Raw genomic sequence first — 22028 nt, forward strand, 5'->3', positions numbered from 1 at the left:
CATTCAGGTTTTAGTGTCAGCTTCTCCATCCACTCTCTCCCAGATTACCCATCAGGATATGCGGGCTACACCCCAGCTCCCTTTGTGTCACTGTCTAGTGGAGATTCAAAAGCAGCCCAACTGTCATTTTGACCCAGACAGGGAATACGCAAACAGGCAGAGTCGGAGAATGGTTTAAGCAAGAAAATGCCCACTTTCTAAAAGTGGCATTTTCAAATTGAAAACCTAACAAACAACTGTACCAAAAGAACATTTTTAAATTGAGAGCTCAGAGACCCCAAATTCCAGATCTTGATCTGCTCCCAAAGGAAAACTACACTTAAAAGATTTTTAAAGGCAGCCCCCCATGTTAACCTATAGGAGAGATAGGCCTTGCAACAGTGAAAACCGAATTTGGCAGTACTTCAATGTCAGGGCATGTAAAACACATCAGTACATGTCCTACCTTTAGCACACACTGCACCCTGCCCATGGGGCTACCTAGGGCATGCCTTATGGGTGCCTCACATGTATAAAAAGGGAAGGTTTGGGCCTGGCAAGTGGGTACACTTGCCAGGTCGAATTGGCAGTTTAAAACTGCACACACAGACACTGCAGTGACAGGTCTGAGCCATGTTTACAGGACTACTCATGTGGGTGGCACAATCAGTGCTGCAGGCCCACTAGTAGCACTGGAGTTACAGGCCCTGGTCACCTCTAGTGCACTTTACTGAGGATGTACTAGTAAATCAAATATAGCAATCATGGAAAAGCAAATTATACATACAAATTACATAGGAAGCACTTGCACGTTAGCACTGGTCAGCAGTGGTAAAGTGCCCAGAGTACCTTAACCAGCAAAAACAAAGTCCAGTATACAGTCAAAACATCTGAAGCAGAGCCAAAAAGAAAGGGGAGACCACGCCAAGGATGCCAGGTCTAACACACCTGTTTCCTATGTATTGCAATTATTTTGTTCTTTACAGTGCAGGACTTTATGTGGGCGGGTTCAGCCATGTCTCATACCCAGCAGTAATTCAAAGCTGATTTTGAAACTGGACCCTGTTGGGCCTGCATTAATTTCCTTTATTGTAGAGGTAAAGCACTGATGATTTTTCAACGATTGTAAAAAGTCATTCAGATAAAGCATGTTAGCTATGCAGTCCCTGCCTGCATTTCACATTTTACTTCATCTTGCAAGTTACATTTCTTTGGCTAGCCCCTTTTAGAGACACGTCCTCATCCCCACCTGTTTTATGCCCCTGCTTCGATTCCCTTTATGCCTGGTCCGCTATAACACATGTATATAAAATGAAAGGGCCACAGTGAATAATAGGAGGTGAGCCTGTCTCCATAATCTGTTTAGAAGAGACATAAAAAGGGGGTTTGAGGTGGGCCTCATTATGCGCCTCATTAACAGCTCCCACAGCACAGCATGCTCATATTCTCTGAATACTGCGCTGCGAGGCAGGAGAAGAGAAGTAATATTTAAACTCACGTTGCTCTCCGCTTGATGTCTTCACAAAGCTGGAAATGCATTACATTAGACCATGACAACCACAGACAGCTGACTGCCCAGATGAATAGATTCATGAGACCGTAAATCAGTGACGTGCCTGCCTACGCAAACCAAACTCATGCAGTTCCGCATGAGCTTGTCTCTTGAATTTGAGAAATGAATTAGCAAATATCTAAGTATTTTGAAATTGCAGGTTCTCCACAGTATTTGACAAAGAATCATATCGTTCATGTAAATGTAATAAGAACCGTAGCTGACCACCTGACTGAATTGCAGAGAGGCGGTAGACTGACAAATTAGCCACATTTGAGACTAATGTCACTTCAAATATCAGTATATTTCGGAGTCAATAGAATCACGACAAAAATAGGAACAATACTTGAAGATTATGCCACGGTATCCAGGCGAACGAGTAAATAAAATGCGCCACATACTTTCTTACACGAGGAGATCCTGGTCTTTCACTGGACTCTTAAGGCAGTCAGAACCTCCAAGTTTAAGAGGTCACCCTCTCTTGGTGGCCTGCCCCCCTCTGCTGGACTAGCATGAATCACAAAGTTTCCAATGCTTAATTTGTACATAAAAACGTGCCGGTGCCCAAAGCTCTCCTCTGAAACACACGGCTGCTGCAATTGAATGTGCGAGCACGGAATACTAAGGCATCTTAATCCTGAAGCCATCTCCGGCCTCTTTAATCGATTTACAGCCACTCCCTGCCACTTCAGCTCACTCTTGAACCGTTCTGCTTTCTCCCTTTGTGACGCTTTTTCGTTTTTCGCTTCCTCCATCTTTCCCATATTTGTCTTTAGCTCACAGTAAATGCTTGAGGCAAAAATAGAAGTGCCGGCCCTCAAAAATAAGTGCCGGTGCCCAGCACTGGAAACCACCAACACAAATTAAGCACTGAGTGTGGCAAGGCTTCAACCTCATTGCCTCCCTATCGTTGTGTGAATGCCATCGGTGATATCATAAAGGCAATTTGTGATGCAATATGAGATTTAATCACTGATGTCATTTATGCTGCCATCTGCGAGGGTAACAGCGCTATAATGGTAACATCCCTCAATAGAATTTCAAAGGAACTTGTGCAAGCATGGCATGGCCCATTAACTAAGCTCTTTTTTAAAAGTAAACAGGGGCTTGAAATAAGGTGGTGGAGGAAGCTATTAAGGTATCTAAAAGGTGATAGTTTACACAAAGATGGTTGCTCGAATTAACCGCTTAGCTGCCAGGCCCTTTCCCCTCAGGTGCCAGGACTTTTTTTGGCCATTTGGGGAAGTTCACGCTTAGGCCCTCATAACATTTTGTCCACATAAGCTACCCACGCTAACTTTGTATCCTTTTTTTCCAACATCCTAGGGATTCTAGAGCAGTGGTTCCCAACCTTTTGACTTCTGTGGACCCCCATTTTATCAATACTGGAGCCCGGGGACCCCCACTGAATCAAACACTGGGACCTCCATGGAGTCATTACTGGTAGCTGGGACCTAATATTATTAAATTTTTTAAGCAGCCGGGACCCCCTGAGGAGGCTTCGCGGACCCCAGGTTGGGAACCACTGTTCTAGAGGTACCCAGACTTTGTGGTTTCCCCTGAAGGAGACCAATAAATTAGGCAAAATACAGTGAAAAATTCGTTTTTTTTCAAAAAAATGGGAAAAAATGCCAGCAGAAGGCTTGTGTTTTTCCCCCTGAAAATGGCATCAACAAAGGGTTTGTGGTGCTAAAATTACCAGCTTCCCAGCTTTTGGGAATAGTTGGACTTCAATTAGAAAACCCAATTGTTCAACACAATTTTGGCATTTTACTGGGACACACCCCATTTTAAAAAAATGTTGTGCTTTCAGCCTCCTTCCAGTTAGCGACAGAAATGGGTGTGAAACCAATGCTGGATCCCAGAAAGCTAAACATTTCTGAAAAAAAACAAAATTCTGAATTCAGCAAGGGGTAATTTGTGTACATCCTATACGGTTTTCCTATCGAAAATGACAGCTGAAATAAAAAAATATTGAAATTGAGGTGAAAAAAACAGCAATTTTTCTCAACATTTTACTCCGTAACTTTTTCCTGCAATGTCAGATTTCTAAAAGCAATATACCATTACCTCTGCTGGACTCTTCTAGTTGTGGGGATATATAGGGCTTGTAGGTTCATCAAGAACCCTAGGTACGCAGAGCCCGGGTATACAGCAATTCATTTGCTGAAATATAAAGAGTGAAAAATAGGTATCAAGAAAACCTTTGTATTTCCAAAATGAGCACAAGATAAGTTGTTGAGAAGCAGTGTTTATTTGAACCTCTCTGAATTCTACATTTTTGTTCCTGGGCTAAGCAGCCATCTAGGGAAACCTACCAAACCCAGACATTTCTGAAAACTAGACACCGAGGGAGTCCAGGGAGGTTTGACTTGCATGGATCCCCCAATGTTTTCTTACCCAGAATCCTCAGCAGACCTTACATTTAGCTAAATAAAATCACATTTCTCACACATTTCGCTGTGGGATCACCACACTGCCACAAATTTCCTACAACCCAACATTCCCCTTTCTCTCCCAGTAAAAATGATACCTCACTTGTGTAGGTGGACCAAGTGCCTGTGACAGGTCCAAAAGGGCAGTTTGAAAAAAAAAACATTTTTAGGCTGAAAAGTGCAGCAGAATTTTAATCAGTCCTGATGAGACAATGCTGGGTGGTAGGAATGGTGTGGATTCCTGCAGATTCCAGAAGGTTCCATTACAAAAATGTGGGAAAAATGTGTGATTTCCAGCAAAGTTGGAGGTTTGGAGGGCATTGTGGGTAAGAAAATAGTGCGGGGTGCATGGGAAGCACTCCACCCTGGAATCACCCAGATGTCTTGTTTTCAGATGTGTCTAGGTCTTGTGGATCTTTCTACATGGCAGCGTCCCAAAGTCCAAAAAGTGCAGCCCTCACCATTCTGAGTGGGACGATTTTGAGAGTTAGCCAAGCTCTCATGGCCCAAATGTAAAACCAAAACCCAAATGAATCAAATGTCCTCTTGCTTGCCATGGGATAAGATGTTTTAGTCTGCAGGGGGAGAGCTGAAAGACTGTTACCTCCTACAGTTGGGGTGGGGGCGTAACCAGGCCCTTAATGGTTGGTAGCCCCACCCCACTATTTTTTTTTTAATTCCCTGGCATCTAGTATGCTTTCTGCCCCCCGGGGTGTGGATCGGGAATAATTGCCCCAGTTGCCCACCAGTGGGGAGAACAACTTTGGACCCCTTTATTTCGGGTGGGGGTATGGCCATACCCCCACCCTCTTATTTTGGAAAACAAATCTTCCCTGGTCTCTGGTGGGCTTTCTGCCCCCTTGGGGCAGATGGGCCTTTCAAAAATAGGCAGGGTGGGCAGATATGGCCAAAAGTAATGTGCCCCCCATGGGGAGTGATCTTTGCCTAAGAGGCTGCCCCCCCCAAACAAAACACACATACCAATCCCTGGTGCCTAAGCGGTTTAATATAAATAGGTCCATCTGCCCCCAAGGGGGGCAGAAATGGCCTAAAGACAATTTGTCCCCCAGGGGAGCGACCCTTGCCTAAGGGGTCGCTCCCAATATATAAAAAAAAAGTAAACATAAATAAAATATATCCCTGGTGTCTAGCGTTCTAGGGGGCAGATCAGCCTAATTATAATAGGCCGATCTGCCCCCAGGGTGTTCGGGGCGCAGAAAAGGCCTCATAAAAATAGGCTGATCTGCCCCCAAGGGGGGAAGGAATGGCCTTAAAGTAAATTTGCCCACAAGGGAGCGACCCTTGCTTAAGTGGTCCCTTCCCACATACATAAAACAAAACAAAAAAAAAAGATCCCTGGTGTCAAGCGGTTTCTGACCCCCCTGGTGGCAGATCAGCCTAATTATAATAGGCCGATCTCTCCCTGGGGGGGCAGCAATGGGCTAAATATAATTTACCCCCCTGGGGAGCGGCCCTTGCCCAACGGGCCACTCCCCTTATGCGCAAGTATAAAAAAAAAAAGAAATCCCCGGTGTCTAGTGGATTCTGCCCCGCTTGGGGGCAGATTGGCCTAATAAAAATAGGCCGATCTGCCCCTAAGGGGGGCAGAAATGGCCTTAAAGTAAAGTTGCCCCTAAGGGAGCGACCCTTGCCTAAGGCGTCGCTCTCCACATAAGTAAAACAAAACAAAAAATAAAAAAAAATATCCCTGGCGTCTAGCGGTTTTGCCCCCCTTGAGGGCAGATCAGCCTAATTATAACAGGCCGATCTGCCCCCAGGGCGGACAGAAATGGCCAAAAATAATTTGCCCCCCTGGCGAGCGGCCCTTGCCCCAGGGGCCGCTCCTCTTATGCCAGAAACAAAAAGACAAGTGGTGTCTAGTGGCATTTCTGCTGCCCGATATCATTGCGATCTGGCAGGAGAAATGCAGAGAGACATGAAAGGATAGGAAAGGCCTTTCCTCTCCTTTCATGCCTCTCTCGGCCCAGCGCGGGGGGGCAGCCTCTGATAAGGTCAGCGAGCGATCGTGCACTGATGTCATCAGACTCCACGGGGGTCGGGGACGGGCAGGGGTGGAAGGGCAAGCGATTCCCCTTCCACCCCTGCCCAAGGGAGAGGGGTGCCTGGCCCCCGGGGGGAGTGCTAGCGCTTCCCCCATGAACCCCTGGTCTGGACGTAACGGTTACATCCTGGGCACCCGAGCGGTGCTGCCCAGGACATAACCGTTATGTCCACGGCACCCGAGTGGTTAAGTTGCTGAGTGGGGATGGTTTGTTTCAGGGTGTTGAAAAGTAGTAACTTCCATCAGGCTGCTGAGGGGTAGTAGATTATATCAGGGTCCAAGTAGAGTTAATCTTTTGCAGCAGGATGCTGAGGGACGCAGCTTGCCACGCCTGACAGCTGAGACTTGGGAGTTACACTCAGATCTGTACATAAGGTACTTTATCAAATTAATCTGCCCTAGTGAGACTGAAACTTGTTACCCTTAGATTAAATGTAGTTCTTCTCAGAATGTGCTTAACTCACTGAGCTCCTTAACCACCCTATTTTAGTTTCTTTTCAAACAGCACACAAAACATTTCATATTGGACTGGAGACTTATTGTTGCCCCATTTTTTGCAATACGCTATATTCCCTATATTGACACGTGTACACAGATGTAATAAAAATTACTTTGCATAGCACATTCATAGAGACATACCTCGAGTTAATCCCTAAACTGCTGAGGCTTTTCCACCCACAGTGTTTAGCACTTTTTTGATATTTGGGGTACTTTGCGCTTACACCTTCATAACTATTTTGCCACATAAGTTATCCATGCCAAATTTGTGTCCTTTTTTTCTAACATATTGGGGAAAAAAATGGTCCCCAGGGTTTGAGAAAATACCTAAAATATAGCTCAATGTTGTTTATTAGGGGAAAAAATGGAAAATAAATGCTTTATAACAAATTGTATGTTTTTTTTTAAATGGCTTCAAGAAACGTTTAGCTGTGCTTGGATCACTGACTTCCCACCTTTTAGCAGAAAAAAAACTACTTTTCTTTACCACAGTTTTTGCATTTCTCTTTTCCAGATGTCCATTTAAAAAAAAAAATTGTGGTGGAAAGAAATGTGAAACTCGTATCTCATCTTGTAAAGATATACATTTCTGAAAAGTAGACAAATTCCGAATTCACCAAAAGCAAAACTAATCATTGAACAAAAAATAATAAAAATGAGTAGCAAAATATAGCCATGGATGAGAGCTTTTTGCGTCAAATTTCTATCATGATGGCCAATTGAAAAAAGCAATACATTGTTATATTTAATAGCCCCTCCTCGATGCAAGGACATAAAAGGCTTGTAGGTTATCCAAAAACACGCAATACCCAGAGCCAACAACCAAGCTGCAGCCATACGGCATACAGCAATATTTATGGTAAAATATAATTAATGAAAAATTGGTATGAAGGAAATCTTTGTATTACTGATGCGTGCACAAGGTTTTGAGTTTAGGAACACAAGTTATTTATACACCTCTGAATTTGTGGTTACCCATACTGTTATGTGATGCAAAGGGCATTTTACAAAATGTCTTCTTTCTTCAACACTGGCTTACATTTAAAAGCCAAAAATGCAGAGAAATCCAATTGGTAATAACACATGTTCTAGTATTCTGTGTTCTCGCGGATTCTACAATAAAAACAGTACCTACTTGTGTAGCTGTACCTAGCGCCTGTGACGCAAAAGGCCCCAAATAGCGGCCTTGAGACACCACATTTCACCAAGGAAATTTGCTCTGTTTTTTTCAATGTTGGTAGTTGCGGATTTGGGCCACTAGCTTAGCCCCCACTGAGAGAAACCTCCCATTTCTGAAAACTAGACACCTGGGGGAGTCCAGGGTGGTGTGACTTGAGTGGATTCTTCTACCTTTTCTTAGGCACAATGTCCTCAACATGAACATCAACTCACCAAAATGCCAGGGGTAGTGGAAGTGACATCAAACACCATTTGACCATTATGCTCACTCACACACAAATGCTTACATACATAGAAACAATCACACATACACATTCTCTCACAAAAAACACACTCACCTGCATGCATGTACACAACATATATTTAAAAGTATTATTTACTTACCTCTGCTGCCCAGAGTGTCATATTCCAGCAAATTGTACTCAATTTTTATTACACTGGTAATGAATAATACAAAAGTATTCACTATTAGTATATTTCAAAAACAAGGAGTTTGGAGCCTTAACCCATGTCCATAAGGAAAAGCTGCCCCTGTGTTCCTGGCACTGATTTTGCTACGTCTGAGGCCAGGGGACGCAAATGCAGTTCTAGAGGTCACAAAGGGCAAGCCAGGGACCGCTGTTGCGACCCTTGGCGACCCCAAAATGACGTCCATGGTCCTCAAAACCTCAAAGCACTGCAAAAACATAAATTTTTCTCATATTTCTTGAGAGAAAGTTCAATAATCTGCAGACATTGACAAAATTCTTACTACCCTGCATTCTCTCACTCGTCCCGATAAAAATGGTACTGCTCTGCTTGTGTGGCTGGACCTAGTGGCCATGACAGAAATGGATCAAACCTATTTGGAATTTTGTGGATCCCTGTGGATTCCAGAAGTTTCTGTCACAAATGTGAGGAAAATGCATAATCTGAGGCAAAGCTTAGGGTTTGCTCGGCATTGTGGTTAAGAAACGTTTGTGGGATCCATGCAAAGAACACTACCTTGGGTTCCTGTTGGTGTCTAGTTTTCCAAAATGTCTGTGTTTGGTAGGTTTCCCTGAGTGGCAGCTGAGCCTGGGCTCAAATACCATAACTAACTCCCTTTGCCAAATTTTTCTACAGGAAATTAGGACATCTCCAAGTTGTGTTTTGGGGCCTGCTGTACCGGGACTATTTGGCCAACCGACACAAGTAGCTTTTTATCTGGAGAAGTGTAGGAATGCAGGGTGGTAAGAATTTTTGTTGTTTGCGTACAGTCCAGAACTTTGCCTCAAAGAAATTAGAGGAAAATGCATATTTGTTTGCCACAGTTTGAGGTTTGAAAGGCATTCTGGGTAAAACAAATTTGGAGTACCCATTTAAGGCACAGCACGATCCATGTAAGGCACACCACACAAAAAATTCTGGATTTAGTATGTTTCGTTGGGTAGCAGCCAATCACGGGTCCTAATAGTGCAACCGTTCAGCATAGCAATTGGGAGGAATTTTGGTTTAACCTTCACTCTGACGGTCCGTATGTCAAAACTACACCCAAAAGAATCAAACTTTCCTCTTGCTTGTCATTGAGATGGGGAAGCTCTGAGCAGCCCACTCACACTCCATATTTTTTTTCTTACACAAAAAAAATGAATTCCTGGTCTCTAGTGGGCTTTGTTCCTCTCCCCTTTTCCACAAGGGCAAAACTGGCATTAACTCTCCAATTAACCCCCTGTGGGGCAGAAAGACTGGTGGGCTCATTATTAATTTCTGGCACAGCTCGATGTCTTGGTGGGTCCCCACTTCTTAATTTTTGGACCATTTCTCCTCAGTGGTCTAGTGGACTTTCTGCCCCCCTGGGGGGCAGATCGGAAGTAAACTCAATCTGCTGAGGGTGATAGAAAGTCTCATTCTGGGGTGGGGGCACTGCCCCCACTCCTACTTTTCTTTTTTTGCCTTTTATTCGTGGTGTCTAGTGGGCTTTCTGCCTCAAACTTCCCCTATGTGCCATCCAGGGGGCAGAAAGGCTTTTGTGCCCCAGGGGTGCCCTGGCGGCTGCTCCCCCTAAAAAAGAAAACAAAACAAAAAAACAGTAAACACCATTCCTTTAGCTCTAGTGGGCTTGCTGCCTCTGGGGGCAGATCAAGGATAAACAATGCTCACCCCATTTGCCTACCTACCAGGGCGGGCAGAAAGTCTGTCATGTCCAGGCTTGCAGGGCCCAGGCCCATGCCCATCGGGGTTGCATCCCCCTGAAAAAACAATATTCCCTACTGTCTTGTGGGGTTTCTGCCCACTGTTGGGGCAGATTGGGGCAAACACCCCCACAGGATTGAAAAAGGAACATTGTGCCCATGGGAATGGGCTGGGAGCACGGGTCCAGGCTCAGGGTGTTTGCTCCACCAAAATAAACAGTAAGAACAATATTTCCTGGTGTCTAGTGGTTTTTCTTCCCACTAGGGTGCAGATTGGGGGTATCTGCCCTCCAAGAAGAACAGAAAAACAGTTGTACTCATAGAATGGGGTAGCACAAGACTATGCCCGGGGAAAAGGGTGCTCCCCCCAAAATAACAGTACAGATGATATTCCCTGGTGCCTGGTGGGCTTTCTGTCCACCTAGCAAGGGCAAACAGGATGTATAGCCCCCTATCTGCCCCCAAAGACTGATTTTCCAAGTGTTAAGAGGAGTACAGGCCCATGTCCTTGGGAGGCCACTCCAAACAAAGTCTACTTACAATAGACCCTGGTGTCTACTGGGCTTTCTGCCCCACAAAGGGAGACTGGGGTTAAACACCATCTACCTGCCCCAAGGAAGGGCAGAAATATTGTTGTGCCCATGGGACTGGGGTGGAACACAGGCCCATACCACCCCCTTCAAAACCAGTCCAGGTCAATGATCCCTGGTAATCTAGTGAAGTGGATCACTGCTTGGGGATCGCATGTCTAGTACGTTACCCAAACTGGGTACCATTAAGGAAAGACTTATCAGGACAGGGGACATTAGCCACTTTCCAAAGCTACCTCTCTTGTGTTGATTAGTGTTTCAGGGATAAAGTTATGCCCCCCCTGCACTGATCAAAAGTGAAAGCAGGCCATTCCATTAGCACGATATGCTTTCACTTTTGTTTTGTTAGTGTTCTGTGCGCTCTGACATTACAGCAAAATTAAGAGAAATCAAACTCAGGAAGTGAGGGAAGCTCATCCCTCCCATCGCGAGTTGATTTATGAACGCAAAATGCATCTGATACTTTTACCAGAGCATTTTCTTTTTGGGTACAGAGGGTGACCTGTTGACATCCCCTGCACTATTAAGGTAGTGTGAAGGATGCCAACTGGCTATCCTCCACATTTTAACACGCTATGAATACTAGGCCTGATTCTCAAATAAGTCCTAAATTACAAGCAGAGATTTGCACTATCACCTTAGTGTTAATTTCCAACTTTCTAAAATTCACAGATGTTCACAGAACTATGGGCCTGACTTAGAGTTTGGCAGATGGGTTACCCTTTCACAAATGTGCAGGATATCCCATTCTCCATATTACGATCAGCATAGGCTATAATGCGATTGTAATACGGCGGACGGGACATCTGTTACATTTGTGACAAACAAAGTAACCCCCTTCCCCAAACTCTAAATCAGGCCCAGAGTCCAGAAAGCGGTTCCAGGTACAGGTTTTCAAGTGTACTTATGGTAATTTCCACCAGTATTCTATTTCTCGTGTACAGGTTCTCCATAATGAGAACTATGCACAGGTTGAATTATGCACAGGTTGAAATGCACACTTTCTTTTCCATATGGGGAAAATATTTTCCCTATGGAAAAAGCTGTATCCGTACATCTCTAGCAAATCTGGAGCTCTTCCATTGCCCTTCCCACCTGGGAATGAGATTGACACCAGCCCTTGGCTAGGGTAAAAGTCTTACTGTCTGCAGGATGGTGAGGGAAATGAGAGGAGTTTGTGAATACCCAAAAAACGTAAGTTTGTGGACATTCACCAACTTCCATGGCTAATATTATCCCACCCCTTGGGGTGGGTTCACAGATGCATACAACTCCCCACTCGGGATGGAGATTTCTGCACATGTACATATGTTTATGCCTGACAGGAATCCTTTTTTTTTATTCCTGTCAAGTGTAAAACTGTTAAATTTGGTCATAAACTTACAACAGAAATGATCTTGGTGAATAGAGCCCAGTGTTATTTTACCCAACTCTCTCGATCCGAAAAGAATGAAATGATAAATGTATCTATTTAATAGTCAAACCTGTGAACATTAAATTATCGCAGGTCTCTGCACCATCTTAATTGACAGGCTGCACCATCTCTCCAGACAAAGGAAGATGCATCAATTTGCCACCTAAATACACTGCCAGATTTACTTTTAAAAATGGTTGTGAAGGCATCAGCACTATTATACTGCTGCACATTTCAATTCAGGTGCATTGTAAGAGTCCTGTCTGCGTCCCCGTGCCAGGATAATGTGCATGGTGCTGTTCAAAATAGCGATGCATTTTGAGAGCTTTGTGGATGTTTCAGTACTGACTTAGTGCGTGCTAGAGGGAAGCATAGAGGTATATTATGAGAGCTAGGTGATCTAACTCACTAATGTGGTAATGATTCATGGGACTTCCGTGATAATGGTGCGTGGTGCAGATCAGAATTTAGGTTTCATCGAGAGATCTCTGTATATGTCTCAGTATTCACATATCAGGTCATGCACCAGTGAAGGACAGTAGTACACTGTGAGAGCTCTGGAAAGCTAAATACTGTGATAAATGCATAGTGCAGATCAGGATAGTAGTGCATTATGAAATATCTCTGGATGTCTCACTACTGAGATGGCAGTGCATCTTCTAGGTCAGAATAGCTGTACGTTATGAGTGCTCTCTAGTATTGTGACACCGGTGACCTCTAAGAGCTCAGGGTGGGTGAGCATGGGGTTTGTGGCACATGGTGTGAGCAAAGATACAGTTAATGTCTGAGATCTCACCTTTAATTTCAACACTGGAGTGCCACAGTCAGAGCTGATGTAGAGCTTCACAGCCAATAATAATAATGTTATCAGTTCAGGTACAATATTAATAATGCAAATATGTGTACTGTGAAGCTTTGTATAGGTCTTATTACACATCACTGTGACACCAGTACTTACTACATTTGAAGATAAAGCTATTTTGTGATAGCTGCGTGGGAAGGACAGTACTGGTATAGCACTGAAGAGGGCAGGGTATGATAAAAATGAATTATGTGTGAGTCCGTTTTTGGGATCCTGGGTTTTCTATGGGTCGGGACAAAAGTTAACTTTGAGAGCACTAAGGACATCAGTAATCTGGTATAACAGTGCACTAAGAGATTAGTGGAAGCCTCAATGTCAGGGCAGATTTTGTAGGTGATACATCAGTGTAGAGGTACTTTTGCTGTGAAGGGATAAGTGAGGTGCACTGTGAGAGGTTGGTACTATGACAACGTGGAGTGTAGCAGGTCAGATGCATTGTAGGAGCTCAGGTCCATTCTTAGCTAGGCAAACTTTCTGAGGGGCAGATCTGATCATTTGAAGGCTGAGAGTTTGTGTTGTTTCAAAACCAGGACTGCTTTGCATGGGAAAGGGCAGCTGGACATCTCAGAACTACGACTGATTTGCCTGGGGCACATCAGATGGATGTGTTATTATTAGGAGAGCCTTGCCTGGGGCAGGACCAGTGCTTTATTTGTGCTTGTTGTTTCCGGTGCTGAGCACCGGCACTTATTTGTGAGGGCCGGGGCTTATTCTTATTCCTCAAGCATTTGCTGCGAGCAAAAGACACATATGGGAAAGTCGGAAGAAGGAAAAACGAAAAAGCGTCATAAAGGGAGAAAGTAGAAAGTTGCAGGATGAGCTGAAGGGGCAGGGGTGGCCGTAACTGGATTGAAGAGGCCCGAGATGGCTTCAGGATTACGCTGCCTCAGTATTCAGTGCTGGCAGATTTAATTACAGCAGCCTCCTGTTTAAGAAAAGGGCTTTGAGCACCGGCACCTCTTTATTTACAAATTAAGCACTGGGCAGGACAGGTGGTTGTCTCAGTAGTAGGACAGCTTTCCATTTGGCAGCTCGGAATAGAGGTACATTGTGAGAGCTCGGTGGATGATTCAGGTCCAGGAGAAGCTTTGCACTGGGCTGATAAGTACAGAGGTGACATTTTGTTGGGTATCTCATTCCGGGACATACTTGCATGGGGTAGGTCAGATGCACTGTGGGAGCTTGGACCATCTTAGTACTAGGATATATTTGCATCAGGCAGAACAGGTAGGAGTGTGTTTTGCACATATCGGACCCAGTGAGGATTGATTTGAGATTGTATACCACTGGGGTGCTAAAGCCTGACCTTTTACACCTATAGGAAACTGAACACCAAGTACACGCCGCTAACACTTCAAATTCATGAGAGATGTAGATGAGGCTTACTCAGGAAGGTGCCTGGGATTAGAGAGTGAGAACTCAACAGTACAGACAATAATCTCCCAATGGCTAGAATGCTAAAGGAGGGATTGCCCTTGTAATAAGATTAACACCTTATCCTCACTAAAACGAAATACTGATCAATTTCTACTAAATCTACTATAAGGAAAGAATAATATTTCTAAATAGCTGCATTAGCTGTATTAATATATTCTCTGTGGGTATACTCCAGCAAATGGGATATAACTGGGCTGTATCAGCTGCTCCTTCTAACCCAAATCGGTGACATCTCAGGTCGGTCAAGAGTTGAGTCACTTAGAGTGTTTCTTCCCCACCTACCCTTTAACTGGTTGGGCTGTGTGGTGCAGATCTGAGTCAATGAGAAGTCCTAGAACATACATTTAGCATTACAGTCTCTTTGTATGCTCTCTTTCCAGAAACAGTTTGAGAGTTGCATGATTTTGGTTTTAAGGCAAGACACACAATCTTTGTCTTCTGAGTGACAGCAGGAAGGACAGGTGTGGCTGGGAGGCTGTTTCCCACATCAACCCTGCATCACAGGCACAAAAGAAAGATCAATCCCCACGTTTAAATCCATTATCCTATTGTGGGCAGCACCTCTAGTGGAAAAAAAAGAGATGGTTGTGGTCAACACATCTCATCTAAACTAATGGAGGGGCTCCAGTTCAGGGACACATGGGCACATCTCAGCAGCAGGTTGGTGCTGTCTTTCTACAGAGAACCATGTCTCCATCCTCCTACACCACAGAGTATGGTGCTTTTTACGAAACTTCGGGGATGAGAGCAATACACTATGTTAGTCTAACAGGATCTCCCATCTCCATTTTTGCATATACGTCCACATTGAGGAATTGAGATGGATTTCACTGTAGATACAGATCAACGTGACTTACATATTTCTTGCACAATTCTGTTACACACTGAATAATGTACACATGTGCCCTTACTCATGCTACACTCACGCACACATGGGCGTAGCACAGAAGCCAGTTGTAATGATCTGAACAAACAATTTGCACAGCGAGGTCAGGATGCCACTTGTCCACACAGGGATCAGATAAGAAAGCTTCTCATGCAACTAGGAATTCACTGTACCAGCACTGATAGCTCCTTATATAGCCCAGTGAGCTAACGGTCATACTTACAAAGGGAGGCATACTTAGTGTGCTCTTCCAGACCACATAACACTGTGGGTCAGAGTACCTTACTCAGGGATTCTCAGTGCACATGCATGATGGTTGTGTGTGCTAAGACCAAAATAAAAATCTACAAATTTCCCAAGACTCATGTGCATGTTCACGTAGGACATATCATGCATGGGACATTCCCATCCCAACAGAGAGCACGACGGAACCCACAGCATTAGGTCAGCCTTGCAGGAGACTGATCAGTATATAGTTACATAGAGATAGATGTTGTTTCAATTATGCAGGCTAATGCAGCCTCACAAACGGTCTAGTGCATACTGACCGATGTACTACATTTTAAAAGCGTTTTAAATTTATTATTACCTTCCTACTCCTACTTCACCTGCATCAACCTTTCGTTTAAAGTGAAAAGAAAGCTGATGGCTGCTAGGCACCTCTCCTGTGTACCTAGGTTTTATCAAACAACTGGTCTCTCTCTTTTGAATAGTCACATTTGTAAAGCTTTTTATAATTTCTGAAAAAAACACAATTCAGCTAGGACATTTCTTTACCATTCTCCTCCAGCTTTATGAAGTGGACTGGCCAATTGAGTTTATGTACCGAACATGGGTCTGCATTGCATTTATGAAAACTTTAGCAAAAAATATTACTTGCTAGTTTTTTAGGTCGAGCGGAAGTGTATGACCTCTTGTATACTTTTACGTATATTTCTTCTGTGGGCTTCCACCTATTTTGTTTGTTAGTTTCAGTGTCATTTAAATATCCTTGCTTGCTAGTGGTCAGTCATGCCTCATTGTCCATCCTTCTTCTGTGTGGGAGCAGAGACCAACTACTGTATAAATACTCTTTTTCCTATTTATCTGCTCTGTAGGGGACTTTTTTTTTAGTCTGTTTTCTGCTTCTGTCCAGGGAAGCTTCCCTTTTCATTTGCAGAGCATTCTTCCTCTGAGCTTAGCTGTAAACAAGGCTATAAATCAGGCTGTTATCTCAGTCACAATTGGTCTTTTTGTGCTCTCTGCACCCTCTCTCAGCTGCCTGGTTCCCGCCATTTCTTGGCTTGGATATTCTGTATCAAGTGTGCCTGCCTGTGTCCTGAGAGCAAGGACGGAGGATCGCTTGTAATTCCTTCTAGCCTAGGCACCCAGCTCTACTAGGGCTCCGCAATCCTTAGAGACAGTGCCCACTTCTGCTCCATACTGGGATCCCACTCACAGCTCCGTCAGCGCACCTCAGTTCACACACTCCAAGCCCTCCTCCGCGCCAGTGCCAGGAACCCCACACACACACTGCCTGCCAGAGCACCTCAGTTCTTGCAGTCAGTACACTCTGCTGCTCTAGTACTGGGACCTCAGGCGCACCTCCATCAGTGCACCGCAGATCGCACACTCCAAGCCCTCAGCCGTGCTGGTGCCAGGAACTCCACACACGCTGTCTGCCTGAGCACATCAGTTCTTGCAATCATTTTACCCTGCTGCTTCAGTGCTGGGACCTCGGGCGCAGCTCCACCAGTGCACCACAAATCACACACTCCAATTCCTCAGCCGTGCCATTGCCAGGAACCCCACACACGCTGCCTGCCAGAGCACCTCAGTTCTCGCAGTCAATACACTCTGCTGCTCCAGTGCTGGGACCTCGGGTGCAGCTCCACCAGTGCAACTCAGTTCTACCTCGGTGAGGTCACTTCCTTTCTTATACTGGAACCCGCTCACATACAGTTCTATTACAGAAGCTCAATTCTAATATTCAGTACCACTGCCAAGCCAAAACAAACTGGACCCAAAAGAGCAAAACACAGCTCAGGCAGTGCACCTCAAGTCTAACATCCAATGCCACTGTTGATGGGAACCACCACAGCTCCGCCAGAATCCATCAATTTTAACATTCAGAGCACATTTCTTCTCAGTACTAAGGCTCACACACACCCTTCAGGACTCTTCACTTCTGTGGTTCAGAGGCAATGCCACTCCCATACTGGGCCCCACTAGCAGCTTCACCAGGGCACCTCCAGGCTAACACCCGGCAACACTGGCAAGCCAGTACTAGGTTCCACACATAGCTCCATTAACATACCTCACTTCTGACCTTGTGTGCCTGTTACTATTCCAGTACTGCAGCCCACATACAATTCTGTCAGTGCACCTCAACCCTAATCTGCAGCGCCCAATTATTCCAATACCAGGAATTACACGGCGCTCTGTTTCTCATTCCTCATCCGCTGCCTTTCTGTTATTCCATCACTGGGCCAGGACACAGCTCTGTCTATATCCCCAATCCTGATCTGACGCACCCCAATATTGCTGTATTGGGGTTCACATACAACTCTGCTAATGCACCTCCTGCTGTTTTGCAGTGCCCCTTACTGTTCCCCACTCTGACTTCTGTTTGAGGAAGTGGGGGAGCAAATTAAATCTATTCTTAGCTACCATCTTTATTTGGGAGGGTCTGTTTCACCTATCTCACTCTGTTCTTTCATTTACCCTGTTTACTCTCACTGTTTTCTTTCTACTCCACTTTTCTGTTTCCAGCTCTTATAATCCACATGTTAACAGTTTTGTTCTTTCTTTCAACTGTTTATTTCTACTCCTCTCCCTTTTTTTTATTTCCCTCTTCCTCTTGCTGCTTCCTCTTTCAAACTTGCAAAAACTTGGTTATTTATTTCCTTGTTTCATTCCTCTCTTTTTTCTTCATCAGGCATTCATTCCTTCACTATTTGTTTCTTTTCCCTTCATTCTTTCTCTGACTTTTTTATTAGCCCTTTCCTTTGACTCAGTATGTGTCCTTTCACTTTATTTTTTTAGATCTTTCTTCCTTCCTTTCTCAGGTGTTTTTCTTATCTTTATCTGTCAATTCACGTTTTACTATAAATCCCTTTATATCCCGTCTGTATGTGGAAGACACAAGTTAATTGTCGGGACCCAAAGTGTCAAAGTGGTTTTCCCTTTCTGTGTCTGTGGGAAATGTGTCAGTACATACATGCCCGGGTTCTTTTGCTGCTTGTTTCCCTCACCATTTTTTTTTTCTCTAATGTTCATTTTTCTATTTTTTTCACATTTCTTTCATTATTTTTCCTCTTTATCTTTCCTTAGCTAGCTTCCTTCCCTCTTTAATTTTGTTTCACATGTTTGCCGTATTTCTTTTCTTAGTTGTGTTTTCATTTTCTTGTTCTTTCTTTCCCTTCTTACTTTTATTTCTTTGCGACCCCCTTCTTTTTCTTCCCTTTGTCTGTTGTATTCACTTCTATATTTCTGCCCCATCTGCTTTCTCTCCTGAGGCATAGTTATCAATGGAGCAACAGGTGCAGTGGCACCGGGGCCCAGAGATCAATGCACCTCACTCAACTCTAATTACTGCTGTATTTTCCTACCGAAATGGCAGTCAACCATTTTCCTTTCTTACTCAAGGGCCCATGACACTGTTACTATGCCACTTGTCCTCTCCCTCTTTGCTCTCGGCTCCCTCTTTCCTTTCACCCTCCAATCCGTCCCAAATTATATTTTTTATATGGTGTTTGAGCATTACACTGTAATTATTTCTGATAAAGGTTTATAGGATAATTGTATATGCTTTAAGATAGAGGAAGAATGTGAATGGAAGTGCTTTAGTTAAATCCTGGGCCACATGAATTATATGTCTGGAAAAGCCAAAATTATGAGGCAGGTTTGACCAATTTATGTGTAGCTCTAACACAAGAAAATGTGAAATCTATTGCATTGCAAATGCTTGTTTAAGTGAGTCAACATACTGCCAGGCTCCACATTAGCCCCCTAAGTGGTATCCTACAAGCCTGAGCACTTTTCATTCAGGCCTGAAGAAATATGATCACATTACCTCAATCGGCAAGGAACACCATTGGCACCCCTTGCAGCACAATCCACGGGTGTAGCAGGTGCAGTGGCCAGAACCCTTAGGGATGCTCATTGAACCCTGATAATTGCAGTATTTGGCTACCCTCTGCAGCAGTCATATGGGAAACAGCAGTCATATGGGAAATTTTGATTTCTTGTAACAAGGCTCATGGCATTCTTGTTATGCTACTGGTACACCATCTTCAAAAACAAGCTGCATAATTTACAAAGCCATCACAGCCATTACCCCTGTTTATTTTACAGACAAGCTCACTGTAAACAATGTAAACAAATCAAAAAGGCATCTATGCACCCAGAATCTGAAACAACATCCCCGTATTCTTTAGGGCCGCCACAAAGCTGCACCATTTTAACAGAGCTGAAGACACCCCTCTTTAAAGAGTGCTACTACACAGAGGAGTAACAGTACACTTCTGTTCCCAGTAATTGACTGTACTTCCCTTTGACCCTCCAAAGAACTTTGTTGCCGTGTGGCTACATACATACCTGCCAAAGCCATGAGTTAGCAAATATCTAATTCTTGTAGTGCAGTGGTTCCCAACCTGAGACCTGGAGCCCCCTGGGGGTCCACAAAGCCTCCTCAGGGGATCCGTGACTGCTTAGAAAATTAAATAATATTAACAAATTAGGTCCTCAGCTTTCAGTAATGACTCAGTGGGGTTGTCTCCAGATTCCAATGATGATTTAGTGGGGGTCCCCGTATTCCAGCAATGATAAAGCTGAGGCCCACCGAAGTCAAAAGGTTGGGAACCACTGTTCTAGTGTTTGCCAGTCTGGCAAAATAAGAAATGGCAGGCAAAACAGTATATTTTTCTATACTTTTATCCCTGTATTCTCACAATAATTATTCCACTGCAATTACGTGTGCCTTTTTCAATGCACATCCCTTTGTTTCCTTTTTTGCAATACGCATCAGCAATGACAAAACCCATTTTATGAGATTGCAGAATATTTGGAAATCAACTACTTGCTCCCGAAGAGATGACCTCCTGCAGCCCTACACTTGTACTCCACCAGCAGTCCTTCCCACTTTTTTAGTTCATACTTAAAACAAGACTGGGCATGAACGTGTCTGCTATTCACATAACTGCAGTTCTAAGAACCACATTGGTTCAGTGCTCTTGAAACAAGTACGCATCTCACTGCTTAATGTGCAAATAATATCATAAGTGCAGGTGTCCAAAGTCATCCATGGCAGCAAACTGCCGGCTCTGCCAAATGCCAGTGTTGCTGAATACCAAGTCTGTACACTCTTAATTCCACTTCATGGCGCTATCTTCCACCACCTTACACTTCTCATCTCTTTAGTTCACTTATGCAATTCTTTTTCAGCTCTGCTTTCTCGCTTAGCTCCTGTTTTCCTAACTTTCCTTCCTGTTTGTTCTTTACCCTTTTCTCTCTGTTTTAATTGGTCAAAGGCTGATGATGAAAAATACATTAAATGTCCCAAAAATGTGTGCTGTGTAAACTACCTGAAACACCTGTACAAATTAAACACTGAGGGCCATATTTATACTTTTTGACGCACAACTGCGCCAACGCAGTTGTGCGTCAAAAATGTTAACGCCGGCTAACGCCATTCCAAAGCGCCATGCGGGCGCCTTATTTATTGAATGATGTTAGCCGGCGGAGCTGACTGGTGTGCGTCAAAAAAAATGACTCACACCAGGCAGCGCCGGCGTAGGGGAAAATGGAGCTTGGGCGTCAAAAAATGGGGCAAGTCAGGTCTGAGGCAAAATTTTCGCCACAACCCGATTTGCGCCATTTTTTTCGACGCCCAACCCCCATTGAAATGACTCCTGTCTTAGCACAGACAGGAGTCATGCCCCCTTGCCCAATGGCCATGCCCAGGGGACTTGTGTCCCCTGGGCATGGTCATTGGGCATAGTGGCATGTAGGGGGGCACAAATCAGGCCCCCCTATGCCACAAAAAAAATAAAAAATACTTACCTGAACTTACCTTAAGTTCCCTGGGATGGGTCCCTCCATCCTTGGGCGTCCTCCTGGGGTGGGCAAGGGTGGCAAGGGGTGTCCCTGGGGGCATGGGAGGGCACCTCTGGGCTCCTTCCGAGCCCACAGGTCCCTTAACGCCTGCCCTGACCAGGCGTTAAAAAATGACGCAAAAGCGGCTGGACGTCATTTTTTATGGCCCGCCCACTCCCGTGCGTCATTTTTGCACGGGAGTTTAAATAAGGCGCACATGCCTTAGAGTCATTTTTTAGAAGGGAACGCCTACCTTGCATATCATTAACGCAAGGTAGGTGTCCACGCTAAAAAATGACGCAAACTCCAAGATCTTTGGCGCTAGACGGGTCTAACGCCAAAGTATAAATATGGAGTTAGCTTTGCGTCGGATTTGCGTCAAAAAAACAACGCAAATCTGGCGCAAACAGAGTATAAATATGCCCCTGAGGCCGATATTTATACTTTTTTAGCGCCGCTTTTTGTCGCAAAAACGGCGCAAGCTTACAAAATACAATTGGGCCATATTTATACTTTTTGACGCTAAACTGCGCTAACGCAGTTTAGCGTCAAAAAAATTAGCGCCGTCTAACGCCATTCTGAAGCGCCATGCGGGCGCCGTATTTATAGAATGGCGTTAGCCGGCATTAGCCGACCGGTGCTGCCTGGTGTGCGTGGAAAAAAACCACGTACACCAGGCAGCGCCGGCGTAGGGGAAAATGGCGTATGGGCGTCTCAAAATGGGGCAAGTCAGGTTGAGTCAAAAAAATCGCCTTAACCTGATTTGCGCCATTTTTTTACGACGCCCATCCCCCATTAACATGACTCCTGTCTTAGCAAAGACAGGAGTCATGCCCCCTTGCCCAATGGCCATGCCCAGGGGACTTATGTCCCCTGGGCATGGTCATTGGGCATAGTGGCATGTAG

At 44.5% G+C, this 22028-nt stretch overlaps 1 long non-coding RNA gene across 1 annotated transcript in view; it reads left to right on the forward strand.

Annotated features, from left to right (window-relative positions):
- LOC138285385 (uncharacterized) overlaps positions 1 to 22028 on the forward strand; it is a 105329-nt gene that overhangs the window by 82208 nt on the left and 1093 nt on the right. The gene's annotated exons all lie outside the window — the stretch shown is intronic.

The sequence above is a fragment of the Pleurodeles waltl genome, chromosome 1_1 (genome assembly GCF_031143425.1).
Source record: "Pleurodeles waltl isolate 20211129_DDA chromosome 1_1, aPleWal1.hap1.20221129, whole genome shotgun sequence".
In the NCBI taxonomy this organism is placed as follows: Eukaryota; Metazoa; Chordata; class Amphibia; order Caudata; family Salamandridae; genus Pleurodeles; species Pleurodeles waltl.